This window comes from Physeter macrocephalus, chromosome 9 (genome assembly GCF_002837175.3).
Source record: "Physeter macrocephalus isolate SW-GA chromosome 9, ASM283717v5, whole genome shotgun sequence".
Taxonomy (NCBI): domain Eukaryota; kingdom Metazoa; phylum Chordata; class Mammalia; order Artiodactyla; family Physeteridae; genus Physeter; species Physeter macrocephalus.
The window spans coordinates 31,758,859-31,775,221 of record NC_041222.1 but is presented as its reverse complement, the minus strand read 5'-3'; the positions used below and the strand labels follow the sequence as shown (position 1 = coordinate 31,775,221).

The window sequence follows — 16,363 nt, the reverse complement described above, 5'->3', positions numbered from 1 at the left end:
AAAAAAAAAAAAAAAAAAAGGAGAAGAATGAGATATTAGGGTCAAAGACCCCAATATTTGGTGTCATTTCCACTTTTATCTACATAAAGAGAGCATACGAGATTATAAAACAGAGCCAGCACACGTGGTATTTATTCCCCATTCCCATGCTCAAAATATCCATTGTTAATAAACCATGTCATTCTTTCCTTCCAATCTTGGACAAAACTTTCAATCTGTCTCTATATGGTACTCCAATCAGTTACCATCAACTAATGAGAGTTGATATTCGAGATGAAACATTTTGCCATCTCTGTTCAGTGGTTAAAACTTTTTTTTTCATCTTCTTTATACCAGTCAGAGAATATTCAACACTTACTGGCTCTTTGCTGAATAAAATGGCTTTTAATCACATTCTACTTCTTAAGAGTTCTCTTATTTGAATAATTTTAAAACCATCAAGTATTAAACTATGATATAACAGGCTATGTGCTACCAGAAAGTTTGGTAGTGTCAGAGAAAGAAAAAGCAAACAGTTTTGTTCATGTGCATTGCAAAATTTTTGAAATATAAAATTCATAATGATTTAGAAAGAAATTCCATTATAGTCTTAATCATGAAATTCTTAAGGCTTGGGCATGTGCTTTAAGAATTTTGACATTAACTTCTTTTCAATGTAAATTTAAGTTGCAGTTTACATTCAAAACATTTTGACATCATTTACACTTTATTGCTTAAGTCTGTAAAATATGCATTTTTCATCATTATTGTGTTACGTTGGTTGTGGCTCAAAAGTGATTCATTGAATCAAAAAGTACAGTTATGTAAATCCTTTCATTGATGTGAAATTGTTACTTAAATATCAAGGTAATTTTTACAGTTATTAATCTTTTTAAAAATATATTTAAGTGTATCAGTTCATGTTCTACCAAGTCCTTTGGTATACAAGTGTCAAATATTTGAGCAGCATGGTGGGTGCTGAAGAATCCTTTGGGTTCAGTTCATCTCTAAAAGCCCATGATTTTAGATTTGATCTTTCATCAGTTCAATGTTGGTTAGAATGTGATGAGATATATGAGATTTTTATATTCTTGTATATTTTGGGGAAGCTGTTAGAAAACTGTAACCTATATATAAAGCTGACACACTTTGTTGAGAGTATACTTTATGTAACAATTCTCATCCTAATATTTCCACAATATCTGATGTTTAGGGACTGTATAATTTAAATAAAATAGCTACAGTATTTTTTCATGCTGATAGTATGGTAAGGAGGTAGCTTATTTGTCTATTCTTTATTAAAGAAAATAAGAAACAACATATGTTTAAGAGACCCTCAGGCATTGAATAATGGAGCTATATGTTAAATTTGTGAAATAGATAAGCAATAACTATTGAGATTTCTTTATTTTGTCAGATTTAAGAAATGAAAACTACTATTTGCATGAATCAGGCCCCTGGAAATCTAGAAATTATTCAAGAATTTATTTCTCTGTTATACCAATACATACATTGCACCGTCTTTAAAAGCTTTTAAAACACTGTGCATCTGCAACAAACCATTTTGCCATTAAAGGTGTTTCATATCAACTTAAATGAAAAACTCACTTTTTGCACAATGTGATTACCTTTGAAAGTAACATTTATTGTGGTATATAGTGAAAAAGATTTGCTTTATTTTCACAGAGCTTATGTCTTCTCACCAATGGGAAGAGGAAAACGATAATGAAGAAGAAAAATTTTGAATAAACACTTCATGAAAGAAGATATGTAAGTAACTGACAAACACATGATGTGATCTTAACATGCAAATGTTATCTTTAACATTTTTATTGTGAAATATCAGTTTACAACAACTACCATAGCTAAAATTAAAAGACAATACCAAATGTTGGTACAGATGTGAAGCAACGGGAATGCTCAGACATTTACTGGTTGGAGTGTAAAATGGTATAACCATTTTGGAAAACTCATTGGTAGTTTCTTATAAAGGCAAACATCTGCTTACCTTAAGACTCTGCAATTCCACTGTTACCTGTTTACCCACGGGTAAGGAAAACAAATGTCCAATGTCTTGGAGAAACAAATGTCCAGTGTCTTGGAGAAACAAGAGATAGTTCTTTTCCACAGGAATTAAAGCCTAGTGCATCTCGTTACCAGTTTTTCTGGGATTTGCTTAGGCTAGCCTGTCATTGCCGTTAGGCCAATTTGACATCCCTTGGACTCATCTTCCTCAGTTTCCTGTGCACTGATACTTCATTACTACTTCTTTCTGTGATATAAACATTAAACACACATTTCTGGTTTGATGCTTGTACCCTCTTTCATACTTGATGCTTGTTCTTAGGTTCCCCTCAAACTACCATGAGCACGAGCTATTCTTACCCTCTCTCCCAGCCTCTTAGGAACTATAGTAGCTGGATCACTCAGTTTCCTGGCCAGAACAAAAAAGCTAAGAAAACTACAGGTGAAAGGAATTAGTGACCAACCATTTTGTTCTGTCCCCCCTGCCATCCCAGATTTTACTCTCTCTCTCTTGCTTTTCTTTTTCTTTTTTTTCTCTTAATTTATCAACCTCTTTGCCTTTCATTTTTGTTTCCTTCTCCAGAACTTCTTTCTCTTCTTATATTTATTATTTTCCATTCTGTTTTCTCTCCCTGCTCTTTAATTTGTACTGTATTTCAGTCTGGCCATTTCCTCACCTTGTGGTTATTTCTTTTCTTCAGTTCCCTTCTCTAGGCTTACTAGGTTCTTTACTTTTAATTTTTTTTATTTTTATTTTTTGCCATGCTGTATGCCATGTGGGATCTTAGTTCCTTGACCAGGGATCAAACCTGCACGCCTGCATTGGAAGCATGAAGTCTTAACCACTGGACTTCCAGGGAAATCTCAAGGTTCTTTACTTTTAAAGATCACATTTCCTAAGTGCTGTGGGTTCTCCTCCCCAGAAGATAAACTTTGAAATAAGGATGTGAGTGAGTACAAAATGTTTATTTGGGAACTGATTCCAGGAAGCACCAGTAGGAGGATGGGGCAGTGAGACAGAGAAAGAAAGCTTGTATGGGGCTGTGAACAAGTAGGTGGGTAGTTGAGGCACAGTCCTGAGGGAGACTTCTGGGAGACGACATACAACATGCCTTAGAGCAATCTCACTAAAAGCGTGAGGAAGATGGTATAATTATTTATACTCCTGTTCCTCATGGTTGGAGGGTTGTTCTCAAGAGTGTTAGTTGTCTAGCCTGCCTCCCAGAACTCGCAGTCTGACCCGTGAGTGAAGTGAGCATGCTTCTGTGCCCACAGAATCACCAGGGCAGAGAGTCACAGGTGATAGAAGAAAGAAGCATTTGACATATATTGGAGAGTGAGCACCAGCGGTTATGACGGGACACTGCTAACATCTGCAAAAACAGCCCTTTTTAATTCAACCTTTTATGGTTGAATGTTTACCACTTTATAAATCCACAAGTGACATTTTGAACGGTACTTTAGGGATGTGGAAATGAGACCAGTGGAAGCATAAAAAGAGCTCAAGTGGGTTTCTCTGTGTTTTTCTGAAATATGAACACCAAGATATGTCAAGATATGTGCTTCTGCTTATGAATACATGAAGATGGATGTATTCTTCACACAAGTGAATAGAAATTGCAAAGAACTATTTTGAACATTTTTATAATACATTTTCAAACATATAATCTAGTCCAGGTGCTTTCCATATACTCAATTTGCTTTACTCAGTCTTTTTTAAAGTAGTATGAACTATTCTAATAGTTCTTGTGCTAATGCTGCATTATCCATGATAGAGTATTGCAAGCCAAAATTTTGGGGTTCTTTTCCTTACTGAAACCACAGATAGAAATACAACATAGTTAAATCATATAAAATTGAGATTTCAATGAGAAACCTATAAAAGCTCCCTTAGAAGAGCTTTGACTGTCTCCTTAATGTAGGCTGTTCAAAGCTCATGAATATTTCCTCTTCTCAGTAGCCCAAAGCCCCAAATTGAGTTAAAAGGCCCCACATTGAATTAAGTTTCACCAAAGCAAATATGAATTGCTAGACCCGATATTTATCAGAGTTTTGGAGGAGACCAGGTCATTTTATTCTTACAGGACTGGTACGTTCAAGTGAAGAATAGCTCAGTTTATAGAACAACAGTCAGTATGTTAATCTATTAGTAATACGCCTTCCTAGAATTTGGTATGCTGGATTATACTATCGTGCTGTGAACTGAGGATTTACCGCCCCCCCCCCTTTAGACTTTAGTCTGTAAATGCCATCACTCACATGCTTCTGTAGCACCTTCCCACTTCTCAAACACAGCCAGTGCTGATTCTAGCACTGTGCCAATGAAGACCTTGGAGACATCAGGGACAGCCATGACGACAACATTCTGAGATGGAGAGGTGCTAGTGATGGACTCAAATCAGCTTTTCAAAGGCTGTTTTAGAGAAAGTAGATCAGTAATGCATTTCACAATGGTCCATATAGTTTCTTGAGTAAGCCTGATTTTTCTGAATTGCATCTTTGACACATTTTTGTTTCTCTTTTTCCTCTGTTGATTGTCTATTTTTTATTGGCTGCAGGAAGAAGCAATTGTATCTTCCTTTTCAACTGGTTTTAAATCTAAGTTTTCATAGCTTTTGAACCTAGCATTTCGCTCTGCAACTTCTTTCTAGTGCTCATTCCTCTACCTCTGTCTTGGTGATCATCTCCTCTTTGGACATTCCTGGCATCTTGCAGTAAGAAAAGGGAGAGTTCAGGGAGATTATTACATTGTGATATTCAGGAGCCCCAGGATTTCTGAGCCCTATAGCAGGTAAATATTTATACAGCCAATCACTATTGAACCCAAATATGCTGAGGACTTTCTAATCAGTGTGATATAGTGGTGAACAAAAGAATAATGCAGCTGGGCTAATTAAGCTTGTAGTCTAGTGAATTAGACAATGGAAAATAATTTTAGTGTGATGGGTAGATGAGTGTTTCAAAGGGGAAGTGCAAGTATTATGATATATAGAAACTATGGAAAAGAATTTGAGCACAGATTTGGAAAGAGAGCATCCTAATTATGTGAAGGGAGTGGTGGATCATTATCTAGACTCAATCTATTAAGTATAATTTAATATTTAATTTTGTATTAATTTTAAGATATATTACATTCTTTTATAGGTTCTTTTCTCATATAAGCTATCACAGAATATTGAGAAGAGTTCCCTGTGCTATACAGTAGATCCTTGTTGGTTATCTATCTTATATATAGTAGTGTATATATGTTCATCCCAAGCTCCTGATTTATCCTTCCCCCCAGCGTTTCCCCTTTGGTAACCATAAGTTTGTTTTCAATATCTCTAAGTCTGTTTCTGTTTTGTAAATAAGTTCATTCATATCATTTTTAAAAATCAGATTCCACATATGAGTGATATATGATATTTGTCTTTCTCTCTCTGACTTCATTTAGTATGATAATCTCTGGGTCCATCCATGTTGCTGCAAATGGCATTATTTCATTCTTTTTTATGGCTGAGTAATGTTCCATTGTATACATGTACCACATCTTCTTTATCTATTCCTCTGTCAATGGACATTTAGGTTGCTTCCATGTCTTGGCTATACAAAAGAATGAATATATGTGTATGTATAACTGAATCACTTTGCTGTACAGCTGAAACTAACACATTGTAAATCAACTATACTCCAATAAAATTAAGATTTTAAAAAATTTAAAAAAAGAGAAGAGAGACCATAAAGCTTTTCAAGGATGCTGGGGCTCCCCACAAATTTATTTTTCACAGCTGTTGTGAAAGTTGTGTCCTTCCAGGGTTGGAGAGAAGGTCTTAATGGATAAATATACTCTAACACTGCAATCTCCTTAAGCCTTCAGATACCTTCCTCTACAATATAACATGGCATTTCAACTTAATTTAATGTAGGCTACCTTTTGGATCTGGCCAATTGACCAACCAACCAACTTGTTAGAGCCCTTCCTAATTGATTCAGCTAAAACATTGAATCCAGAATCTCTGGTTAGTGGCCCTGTATCAATAAATTCAGTATGATTCAAAAAGAAAAAAATATATATATATTATCTAAAATACAGACATTTAAAATTAATGTTGTATAGAATTAGCCTATACAACATTAATCTTTTGCTTTTCATTCTTTCTCTTTCATAATATGTTTGATTATTTCTGCATTAAATCAAAACATTTTATGCCTTTTTTCATAATATTGTTTTTTACTTATTTCTAAGACAAGTGTGATTAAAACTGTAAAATGCTACAAATAGATCATTGTTCCTGCTGTTATTTTTCCCTTGAAGAAAATATATCACATAAAATATTCCAATCAGTAATAAGATTAGTATGTATTTCTAATTTATTAAAATTTAACTGAAGTAAAATATTCACTGATACAAATCAATACTTCATTCTCTTTGAAAACTAGGGTATCATTTTCCTTAAGGCATCTAGTCACTATATAAAACTTTTTCCTTTCCATTCTTGTCCTTGAATGTTTAAACATTTATTTACGTATTTATTCACTAACCCAACATGCACTTATTGAGTGCTGACTAGAAATTGTTTGATAAATTCTCCATATGTTGACCTTATACAAAATCATGCAAAAGAATGTTCCCAGATTGCCAGATGCAATGATGCAGCAAGATATAATGGATATTCACTATTTTAATGATTCTTGTCATGCTGTTTTAATATTGCTCTAAGCTGTTTTTTTGAGCATTTTAATTTATTGTATTCTTTACTTATTACAGTTGCACCCTGAGGCTAGTTAGTGAAAGATACCATCTTGAAAATCTAAGAAGTAAATAGAAGTTGAATGCCAACACATTTTTTTGTTGTTGTTGCTATTTCCATATCTCTGGGAAATAGAAAAAGTTATGAGGGATCTAAAGAAACACTGTCATGAGGAAGTGTCTTATTCAGCGTTCCATGGATAACACTTTTAATGTGCCAAACTGGTATTAAAGAAACCCAGTACAGTGTTCCCAAGATTATTTGCTATCTAAACTACATGCTCTAGAAAGGAAACAATAGTATTAACCATTGTTATTTTCAGGTCCTTTTTTGTGGTTAAATTACTTGAGCATGAAAATTGGTAAAATACACTGGGATAGCAATGTTCAGTCATTTTCTCCTATTTTCAATAAAGAATTTACTCTGGCTTCTTGGGAAGGGCCGTTTTGAGAACTCAGTGTCACTCACACTGGTTAATAAATAATTTATATAGATAATTAAAGAATAAATATGGCTTTATCATTGAGATTTTATCATTGATTGGTTGGTCAATGAAATCCTGGAGACAGCAGAATTTCCCTTAAAATTCTCCAAATTTCCTAGTTATCTAAAGTTAAAATGGGTACATTAAATATTATAATTCCATATGAAAATAATCCATTTATATTAATATATTTCTTTCTTCAAAGGGAATCTGAGAAAATTTATGTAGATGCCACTAAGTACTACAAAGAGTAGAACAAATAAATCTATGGAGATTATATCAGTTGGTTCTTATTAGCTTAAAATGATGATGTTTTTGTTTGAGAGGTAAGATAAAGAGCCAAACAAAAACCAAATATGATTGCTATCACTTATGATATTTAGTACTTTATACCACATTGTATACTAAAAATGACCATACACCTCAATTTCTAAGATCTAAAAATGACTACATGTCTCAATTTATATTTTGGTGTAATTATTAACACCATTTTTCATTCCTTGTTTGGGCAATATATAATAATGGTCATTATATTCACAATAAATCATAGACACTTAACATGATTGTTACTACAATAATATTTCCATGAACCAAAAAAAAAAAAAAAGAAATGACACACTTTATAAATAATTCTTCTCAGAGAAATAAATAATGTAGCAAACATTGGGATGAGTGTCTAGTTATAAAGACATTTAGGTTTGTTTATTATTCAGTCAGATAGAAATAAAGTTCATTAAAACAAATTTCTTTAAGAATTTTACTTAAATCTGACACTTCTGAGAAACAAAATCTTGATTCTAATAGTCAAGTAAGATAAAATGATGTAAAATATTTATGTGTATTGGGGTGCCGTGGAAGAGAATAAATCTTAAGTCATTTGTTCATTAATAAAAATTAAGAGTCTATTTATAAGTTTATACTTAGATTGTTTCTTTTAGGATAAATTTCTTTTTCAAATTTGGATTTAGACTATCTTGCATCTGTAAATTGTTATTTAAACTTAGGGAATTATGTAAGTTCTTATTTGAATGGGTATTTGTAGAATATCAGATGGGCTCTGAAAACTTAAGGACTTTCCTAAAGTCATACAAACCTAATGACAAGGGAGAACTTTTCAGAAAGATCTAGAATGATGATCACACAGCCCTAACAGGACTTTTGAAAATGTTCTTATGATGTCAGATATTGTGTGATGGTTTTATTTGTGATATGAGTGAGATGTAACCATACTCCTTTACAGAGAGTATTAATGTCCCACTGTCAATCATTCTGAGACAGTTTAATCCAGGGACAAGAAATAATGATTTCAAAAAGTTTTAGAACTAGGTTAAAGAAAAAAAAAGAAAAAAACAAAAAATAACCCTTACTCTTTGGCCTAGTTGAAGTTTTGTTTTTATTTTAAAATTACAGGATAAATGGAGCTTCTTTTTTTTTTTTTTTGCGATACGCGGGCCTCTCACTGTTGTGGCCTCTCCAGCTGAGGAGCACAGGCTCCAGACGCGCAGGCTCAGCGGCCATGGCTCACGGGCCCAGCCGCTCCGCGGCATGTGGGATCCTCCCGGACCGGGGCACGAACCCGTGTGCCCTGCATCAGCAGGCGGACTCTCAACCACTGCACCACCAGGGAAGCCCTGGAGCTTCATTTTTGATGGTAGCATTGTCTACCATGAAAGTAAATAGGTTTGCCCCGACACATGGCAACAAGCCAGATGCTGGGCAGAACAGAATCGTAACCGTACCTATGAATTGTAAGGCGCTCTGAGAAAGCTTCTAGACTTCTTAGTTGCAAGATAATCTCTATTTTACTATACTGAGAACATCTAATAGGTACCCTTGAAATGTACAGTCAATTATGGTATCTGAAATTAGGATGAAAGGCCAATCTTTAGAAGAGTGATCTAATTACTTAAAAGGCTAGAAAAATTTCTTAGCAGTGCCGGTAGGCAAAAGAATATGAGGTAATTTATCCGAACAATACATGAGAAAGTTACTTAACATACCCTAAGAAATAATATGGGAATTGTTGACGAGGGTTAAATCTAGAAATCAGCACACGTCACTTCATGATATGATTTAGGCATTAAAAATTCAACATGGCGACTTTGCCTCCAGGCAAGATGGAGTTAATAAGGATCATAGTTACTCCTGTCTAAAGCAACTAAAAAAACTGCAAAAAATGTTATAACATTTTAAAGATATTGTACATCAGGCAAAAGAGAATGTTTCCTGAGAGAAGGGAAAAAATGAGGTAAGTCCAGTATTTGAGTCAGTATACTGTCTGGAAAATTTCAATTCCGTGGATGAGGAAGGGGATCCCAGAGATCTGAAATGCAGAAATAGAGCTGGGAGTCTGGATAACCCAAGAAAACTAAAGTAAGTTTGCAGGGCAGAATCCCACAGAGGAAAAAGTTTTTGTTTTTCTTCACAGGAAGAGAACCTTAGAGATCTGCAGAGGGTCCCCCTTGAGTCTTTATTTGAGGACTGATGAGGAAACTATCCAAGGCCAGGGAAAGAACCTAAAGGATGGGAGGGAAAAATTCCTAAAACTCACACAGACTTGGGATCATTTATTTTCCCAATAACTGGAGTAAAACAAATTCTCAAATTCATGGTGCACTGATTAAAGAACTGAGAAATGGAGGTGAAAATAAGCCCTAAGCTAAATGCTCTTCAGTACCACCTAAAAAAGCTTAAAAGCAACATTAGAGACTTCCGGTTTCCAGTTCCACACATAAAAAGCATGCAAGTCTCCATTCTGTTCTAACAAGTAAAAGCTGAACAGACTGAAAAATTGACAACAATTTTTGGATTTATAAGAGAGAGGAGGACACAGGGAAAACCACTGCCCAGAAGGCTGGAGAGACAAACAGGAAAATACAGTGAATCGTGGCTTACTGGAGCAGACTCACCAGCAGTGCAGGAACCAGTGCCAGGTTCCTCAACTGTAATTGATGGATTGCTGGAGGGTTAGTGTGGACAAGTCTGAGAATTAAAAACTCCAGGGGACCCAGTCATAGGGGCCCTGCACAATATTGTGAGACTTAGCTCCAGGAGCTCAACCAGGTTCCCAGAGTGAATATTGACAAAAACTTCCCTCATGCTTCTGGCAGAAAAAGGAGAAGAGGAACAATTTGGAAAGATGCCAGAGTACTCTGTTCTTAATAAGACCTGCCCTCAGGGGAAATCAGTTAGCCAGAGCCCAACCTGCTGGGGTATTATAAAAGCCTAACTGACCCAGAGAAGAGAAATACGCAACTCCAGTGGACTCTCAGATCAAGCCAGCTCTAGCCATTTTGTCCCACCTTAGCAGGGCGAGGGGAAGAGAAGTACTTGTAAGTTTATAGTCCCCAGGCCTAGGTTCACTAAAGGACTGAGACCTAATCGCTAGAGAACACTTCCCCTCCTCCCACGTCATTACTAAAGGCCTATTTGCAACAGTTCTTACTACCTGGTACATCATGTCTGGCTATTAAGGGAAAATTACAAGGCATACCAAAGGGCAAAAACAAAATTTGAAGAGTCATAGAAAGCATCAGAACCAGATATGGAAGGGAGTTTCAAATTATTAGATAGGGAATTTAAAACAACTATGATTAATATGCAAAGAGTTCTAATGGATAAAGTGAACAGTGTGCAAGAATAAATGGGCAAAGGAAACAGAGAGATGGAAATCCTAAAAGACAATGACAAAAATACTGGAGATCATAAACATTGTAACAAAAATTAAGAATCCTTTGATGCCTTTATCATGGCCTTTTCTGTGTGTCTCTCTGTGTCCTTTCCTCTTAAGAAGACACAAGTCATTGGATTTAGGGCCCACCCTAATCCAGTATGATCTGACCTGAATTACATCTGCAAAGATCCTATAAGGTCACATTCTGAGTTTCCAAGTGGACATGAATGTGGAGGGGATACTAATCAGCCCACCTCAGTTGCCCAGTAGAGGGGTCTACATTGTCAAGGAACTAATGTTTCACCAACTAGCAGTGAGAACCTGAGGCCTGCCAATGGCCACATAAGTGAGCTTAGAATGAATGCCCCCCTAGTTGAACCCTGAGATGATTGTAGCCTTGGTGAATAACTTGATTGAAGCCTGCTGTACCAGAGGTACCCAACTAAGCCATGTCCAAGTTACTGACACACAGATATTGTGAGATAATAAATTGTTGTTTTTAAGGCACAAAACTTAGGGATAATTTGGGATATTAGGGATAACTACTACAGACCCTGGTGCCTGTAAGTGTAGTGCTGTCACAACAAACATCCAAAATGTGGGAGTGGCTTGGAACCAGGCAGTGGACGGAGGCTGGAAAATTTTTTTAGGAATGTGTTGGAGAAAGCCTAAATTATCTCAAATCAAACGTAGTAGAAATCTGGACTTTGAGGGTGCTGCCAGCGAGGGCTCAAAAGGAAGCAAGGGACAGTTTTATTGGAAACTGGAGGAAAAAGGATCCTTGTAATGAAATGGCAAAAGGTTTAGCAACACGGTCATCTGCAATTATTTGGAAAAAGAAGATGTTCCTAATGAAGTGGGTGATCTAACAAAGGCAATTTCTGAGCAGATGTTGCCTGGTTTCTTCTTGCTGCCTGCAGTAAAATGTGAGAAGAGAGGTAAATTATTAAACAATAAGGAGGCAGGACTTGATTGTTTAGAAATTTTTTAGTCTCTCTAGATGGCAACCAGTGCTAAAATTAAGCAATCGTTTTCAAACAAAGGTGAAATTCAGGATACTGCAAAGAAAATGTGGTCTTAGCTCAGGCTGCTGTAATAAAATACCTTGCCCCTCAAAAGACACGTCCTTCTCGCGTGGAAAATACATTCATTCCATTCCAACAGCCCCAGAAGTCTCAAATCTCTGGCATCAACTCTATTGTCCAAAGTATCTAAATGTCATCTAAATCAGATATAGGTGAGACTCCAGGTATGATTCATGCTGAAGCAAAATTCCTCTCCAGCTGTGAACCTGTGAAACCAGATAAATTATGTGCTTCCAAAATATAATGGTGGGACAGGTACAGGATAGACATTCCCATTCCAAAAGGGAGAAATCAGAAGGAAGAAAGGGGTGATGGGTCCCAAGCAAGTCCAAAACCTAGCATAGCAAATATCATTAGATCTTAAGGCTCGAGAATAATCCCCTTTGGTTTGATGGTCTGCCCTCTGGACCCACTGAGGTTGAGGTCCTGCCCCTGCAGCTCTGCCAGACAAGGGTCACACCCCCATGGCTCCACCAGGTGGCCTTGCTACCATGGCTTCAAATGAAGCCTGCCTGGCCTAAGATACAGTGTTTTGTATTTAGTAATTAATGCAGCCAATTTAGAGATTTGACTAAGATAAACATTAATAACCAAAATGGAACATTCAGCCAATATGGTGTATATATAGATAGAAGGTGTGTGTGTACTCTAATTCAGTTCAACAAATATTTATTGAATTTGCTTTATTTCAGTTTAATGTAAATGTGAAAAACAAATATTTATATTCCTATACAAATAGTAATGAAACACATTTCTGCCAAAAAAAATACACACGAGATCTCTGCAAAAAAAAAAAAAGTGAAAGTAAATTGATCAGACAACAAAAGATGAGATTTCCATTTCTTGGAATTTCCGTTAAGGAAGAGTTGCTCTTTATCAAAGATTTTCAATATTGAAAAATATTGAAAGTGCATGTCTTAATATTAAACAGTAGTGATTGGTAATTATGGATTGTAGCTTTCCATTAATGTAGGCATCCTCACCATTTAAATACAGAATCTGCTCAGCATTTCCAAATGTCCAAGGATGGAAATTTAGATAGTTACTCTGAACTCCTTCCTAAAATAATTTGTCCCACAGTCACAAGGACAATATTCAGAGGTAACTCAGCCTGACATCCCTATCTTCTCCTGGTATTAATAGGTATAATTTTTAATTGTCTGACATAATTTCTCATCAAAATCATTGACTAGTTTTATGGTTTCTGTCAGAGAAGCAACACGAAATTTATTCTTTACAGTGTGTTGTTTTTTCTCTTCTGTAGAATGTAGACTCTACCAATAATAGAGTAATATAATAAATTATATTACTCTTCCTGACATATAGGATTAATAAAAATTTATGAATATTTCAACTTACTGATGCCATCAGATCCATCACTCTTGGATCTGCTGCTTTACAGAGCCCGAACAGAGACTTTATTTCTGGTACACACACCTTGGCTGGATGAGGTTTCCTAGAACCTTACTATTCAAAATGTGGACCCATGGCCAGCAGTATTGCCAACACTGGGGAACTTATTAGAAACAGAGACTCTTAGGCACCACTCCAGATATGGTAAATCAGAATTTACAGCTTAATAATTTATAGGTGATTTGTGTACACATTGACATTTGAGAGGTTCTCCTTTGAGAAATTTCTAATCTGGTAATCTCTGCTGTATTGTGAATATAAAAGCAGTCAATAACTATTTTCCATACCTTCCTTCCAAGCACACCTATATAGATAAATATATACACATAAATCATATTCTTTTATTTAAAGCAAGGTCTATGGTTACTGTGGCAGATCAAATCAGATTATTTTGAGCATCTTATATTTTATGGAGATAAATGGAGCAATAAAATCTAAAATTAAGAAATACAGGATGCTCCTGACCCATGCTCTCACCAACCCAGTGACAATATGTGGGTAGAATTAGAAGGAGAGTCACTTTATTCATGTCTCAGAAGATGAAGACTATTAGAGCTGTATGAACAGTTGTGGTCAGCTTTGGTGTAGCATCTAATGTAACTGAGAAACTGAATCTCAGCCCTCCATTCAGTGGAAGAGAGATGTGACTCCCAGATAGGATTTAGCTAATCTTTAGCTTTTGGTTAGAAAGTGTATTAGAATTCTTTCTATTCTAGGTGAGAGAGTTGCAACCAAAATATGGAAAATTAGCTCATTTGACTGGATATTCTAGTTGTCTGCTGGGTTATCTGTTATGCTAGTTATCTGATGTTATGTGCTTTAGAGGGTCAAGATATGCCACAAATTAGTTTCTGTCTCCCTCCCTCCCTCCCTCCCTCCCTCCCTCCCTCCCTCCCTCCCTCCCTTCTTTCCTTCCTTCCTCACTCCCTCACTACTTCCAGTCTATCTATTTATATACCTGCCTACCTCAACTAAGCCTTCCTTCCAGTTGACCTCAGTTCTCAGGTGAGAACTCTACCCTGGGGGACAAAGATGGCTTCTGGAAGTTCCACACTTGCCTAGTTTGGAAACCTTAATCTTATTGAGAGACACCCAGGATCTGTATGAATCACTGCAAAATGACTTTGTTCCCATGTGGATCACATGCCCCATTCTTTCCAGAGAATAGGGATAATTTAAACCAGTGGGAGTCACATGCCAAAATTTGGTGGTGTGGGGAGGAGGTTGGGAGGTTGGTAAAGATTGGGGATAGACTTGTGCTTCTTAGTCCAAACACATAGAAGAGGGACAATTTCCAAAATGGAAAGAAAAAAGATCAAATAAGAAAAAAAAGCACTGTGGTAGCTACATATAATTACATTCAAATCATTTGCCAAAATGGGAACCCCTTTTCCCTGTCTCTCTTCAGAAAACAGGAATAAATTAAGATTTAAAACTGACTACTTCCAACAACTCCATAAGATGGTCTCCTTAACTGAACTGAGCATCACTTTTGGAAGGCTGTCTTAAATAAAAAGCAACCTTTTTTCAATATTTGTTTTCACTTTTGAAAACTAAAACTAAAAATAATTGACCACATACATGCACACATACACATTTTCTAAAGGGCTACAGTAAGAAGCACAATTGTGACTAGATAATAATATATCATGTTTTTATTGCTCTTAATAATAAAAATTTGTAAATAGAATGGCTTACTAATTGCCTATTGAGAATATATGTTGTTATAATGTTTTATTTAAATTATCTGACTGAGTGGCCTGAGAGCACTATGAATAAACTACAAAAATTCAGTGTGCAAGGATCAGATCAAATTTTTAATAAATATCCCTTACTTTTAGGAATGCTTTAGAAATATATATTAGAAACAATGCAATTTTAAAAAATCATCATTGCAACATTTGGCTAATTTTGGTGATACCTGGTTAAGTCAAAAAGAATATAAGAATATCTTGGAGGACCTTCAAGATGGCAGAGGAGTAAGACATGGAGATCACCTTCCTCCCCACAAATATACCAAAAATACATCTACATGTGGAATAACTCCTACAGAACACCTACTGAATGCTGGCAGAAGACCTTAGACTTCCCAAAAGGCAAGAAACTACCCACGTACTTGACCGTGTGGCTGACAGGGTCTTGGTACTCTGGCTGGGTGTCAGGCCTGAGTCTCTGAGGTGGGAGAGCCGAGATCAGGACACTGGTCCACCAAAGACCTCCTGGCCCCTCGTAATATCAATCGGCGAGAGCTCTCCCAGAGATCTCCATCTCAGTGCTAAGACCCAGCTCCACTCAACGACGAGCAAGCTCCAGTGTTGGACACCCCATGCCAAGCAACTAGCAAGAAAGGAACACAACCCCCCCCTTAGCAGAGAGACTGCCTAAAATCATACTAAGTTCACAGACACCCCAAAACACACCACTGGTTGCAGTCCTGCCCACCAGAAAGACAAGCTCCAGCCTCATCCATCAGGACACAGGCACCAGCAGAGAGACTGCCTAAAATCATACTAAGTTCACAGACACCCCAAAACACACCACTGGTTGCAGTCCTGCCCACCAGAAAGACAAGATCCAGCCTCATCCATCAGAACACAGGCACCAGTCCCCTCCACCAGGAAGCCTACACAACCCACTGAAACAACCTTAGTCACTGGGGGGCAGACACCAAAAACAACGGGAACTACAAACCTGCAGCCTGTGAAAAGGAGACCCCAAACACAGTAAGTTAAGCAAAATGAGACGACAGAGAAATACACAGCAGATGAAGGCACAAGGTAAAAACCCACCAGACCAAACAAATGAAGTGGAAATAGGCAATCTACCTGAAAAAGAATTCAGAGTAATGATAGTACAGATGATCCAAAATCTTGGAAATAGAATGGAGAAAATACAAGAAACGTTTAAGAAGGACCTAGAAGAACTAAAGAGCAAACAAACAAAGATGAACAACACAATAAATGAAATTAAAAAT

The 16,363-nt window shown here is 36.5% G+C and overlaps 2 long non-coding RNA genes across 4 annotated transcripts in view; one reads left to right on the top strand and one right to left on the bottom strand.

Moving 5' to 3' along the window:
• LOC114486870 (uncharacterized) overlaps window positions 1-16,363 on the bottom strand; it is a 96,015-nt gene that overhangs the window by 12,990 nt on the left and 66,662 nt on the right. For 2 of the 3 annotated variants that reach the window (XR_003681221.2, XR_003681220.2), the window contains exon 3: window positions 4,264-4,417. The exons of the other annotated variant lie outside the window; for it this stretch is intronic. This is a non-coding gene — a long non-coding RNA (uncharacterized lncRNA). The remainder of the gene's footprint in view (window positions 1-4,263; window positions 4,418-16,363) is intronic. 3 annotated transcript variants of the gene reach the window in all.
• The window catches only part of LOC129392414 (uncharacterized), a 133,967-nt gene that overhangs the window by 79,956 nt on the left and 37,648 nt on the right, over window positions 1-16,363 (top strand). Inside the window, exon 2 of the long non-coding RNA XR_008618215.1 lies at window positions 1,666-1,749. This is a non-coding gene — a long non-coding RNA (uncharacterized lncRNA). The remainder of the gene's footprint in view (window positions 1-1,665; window positions 1,750-16,363) is intronic.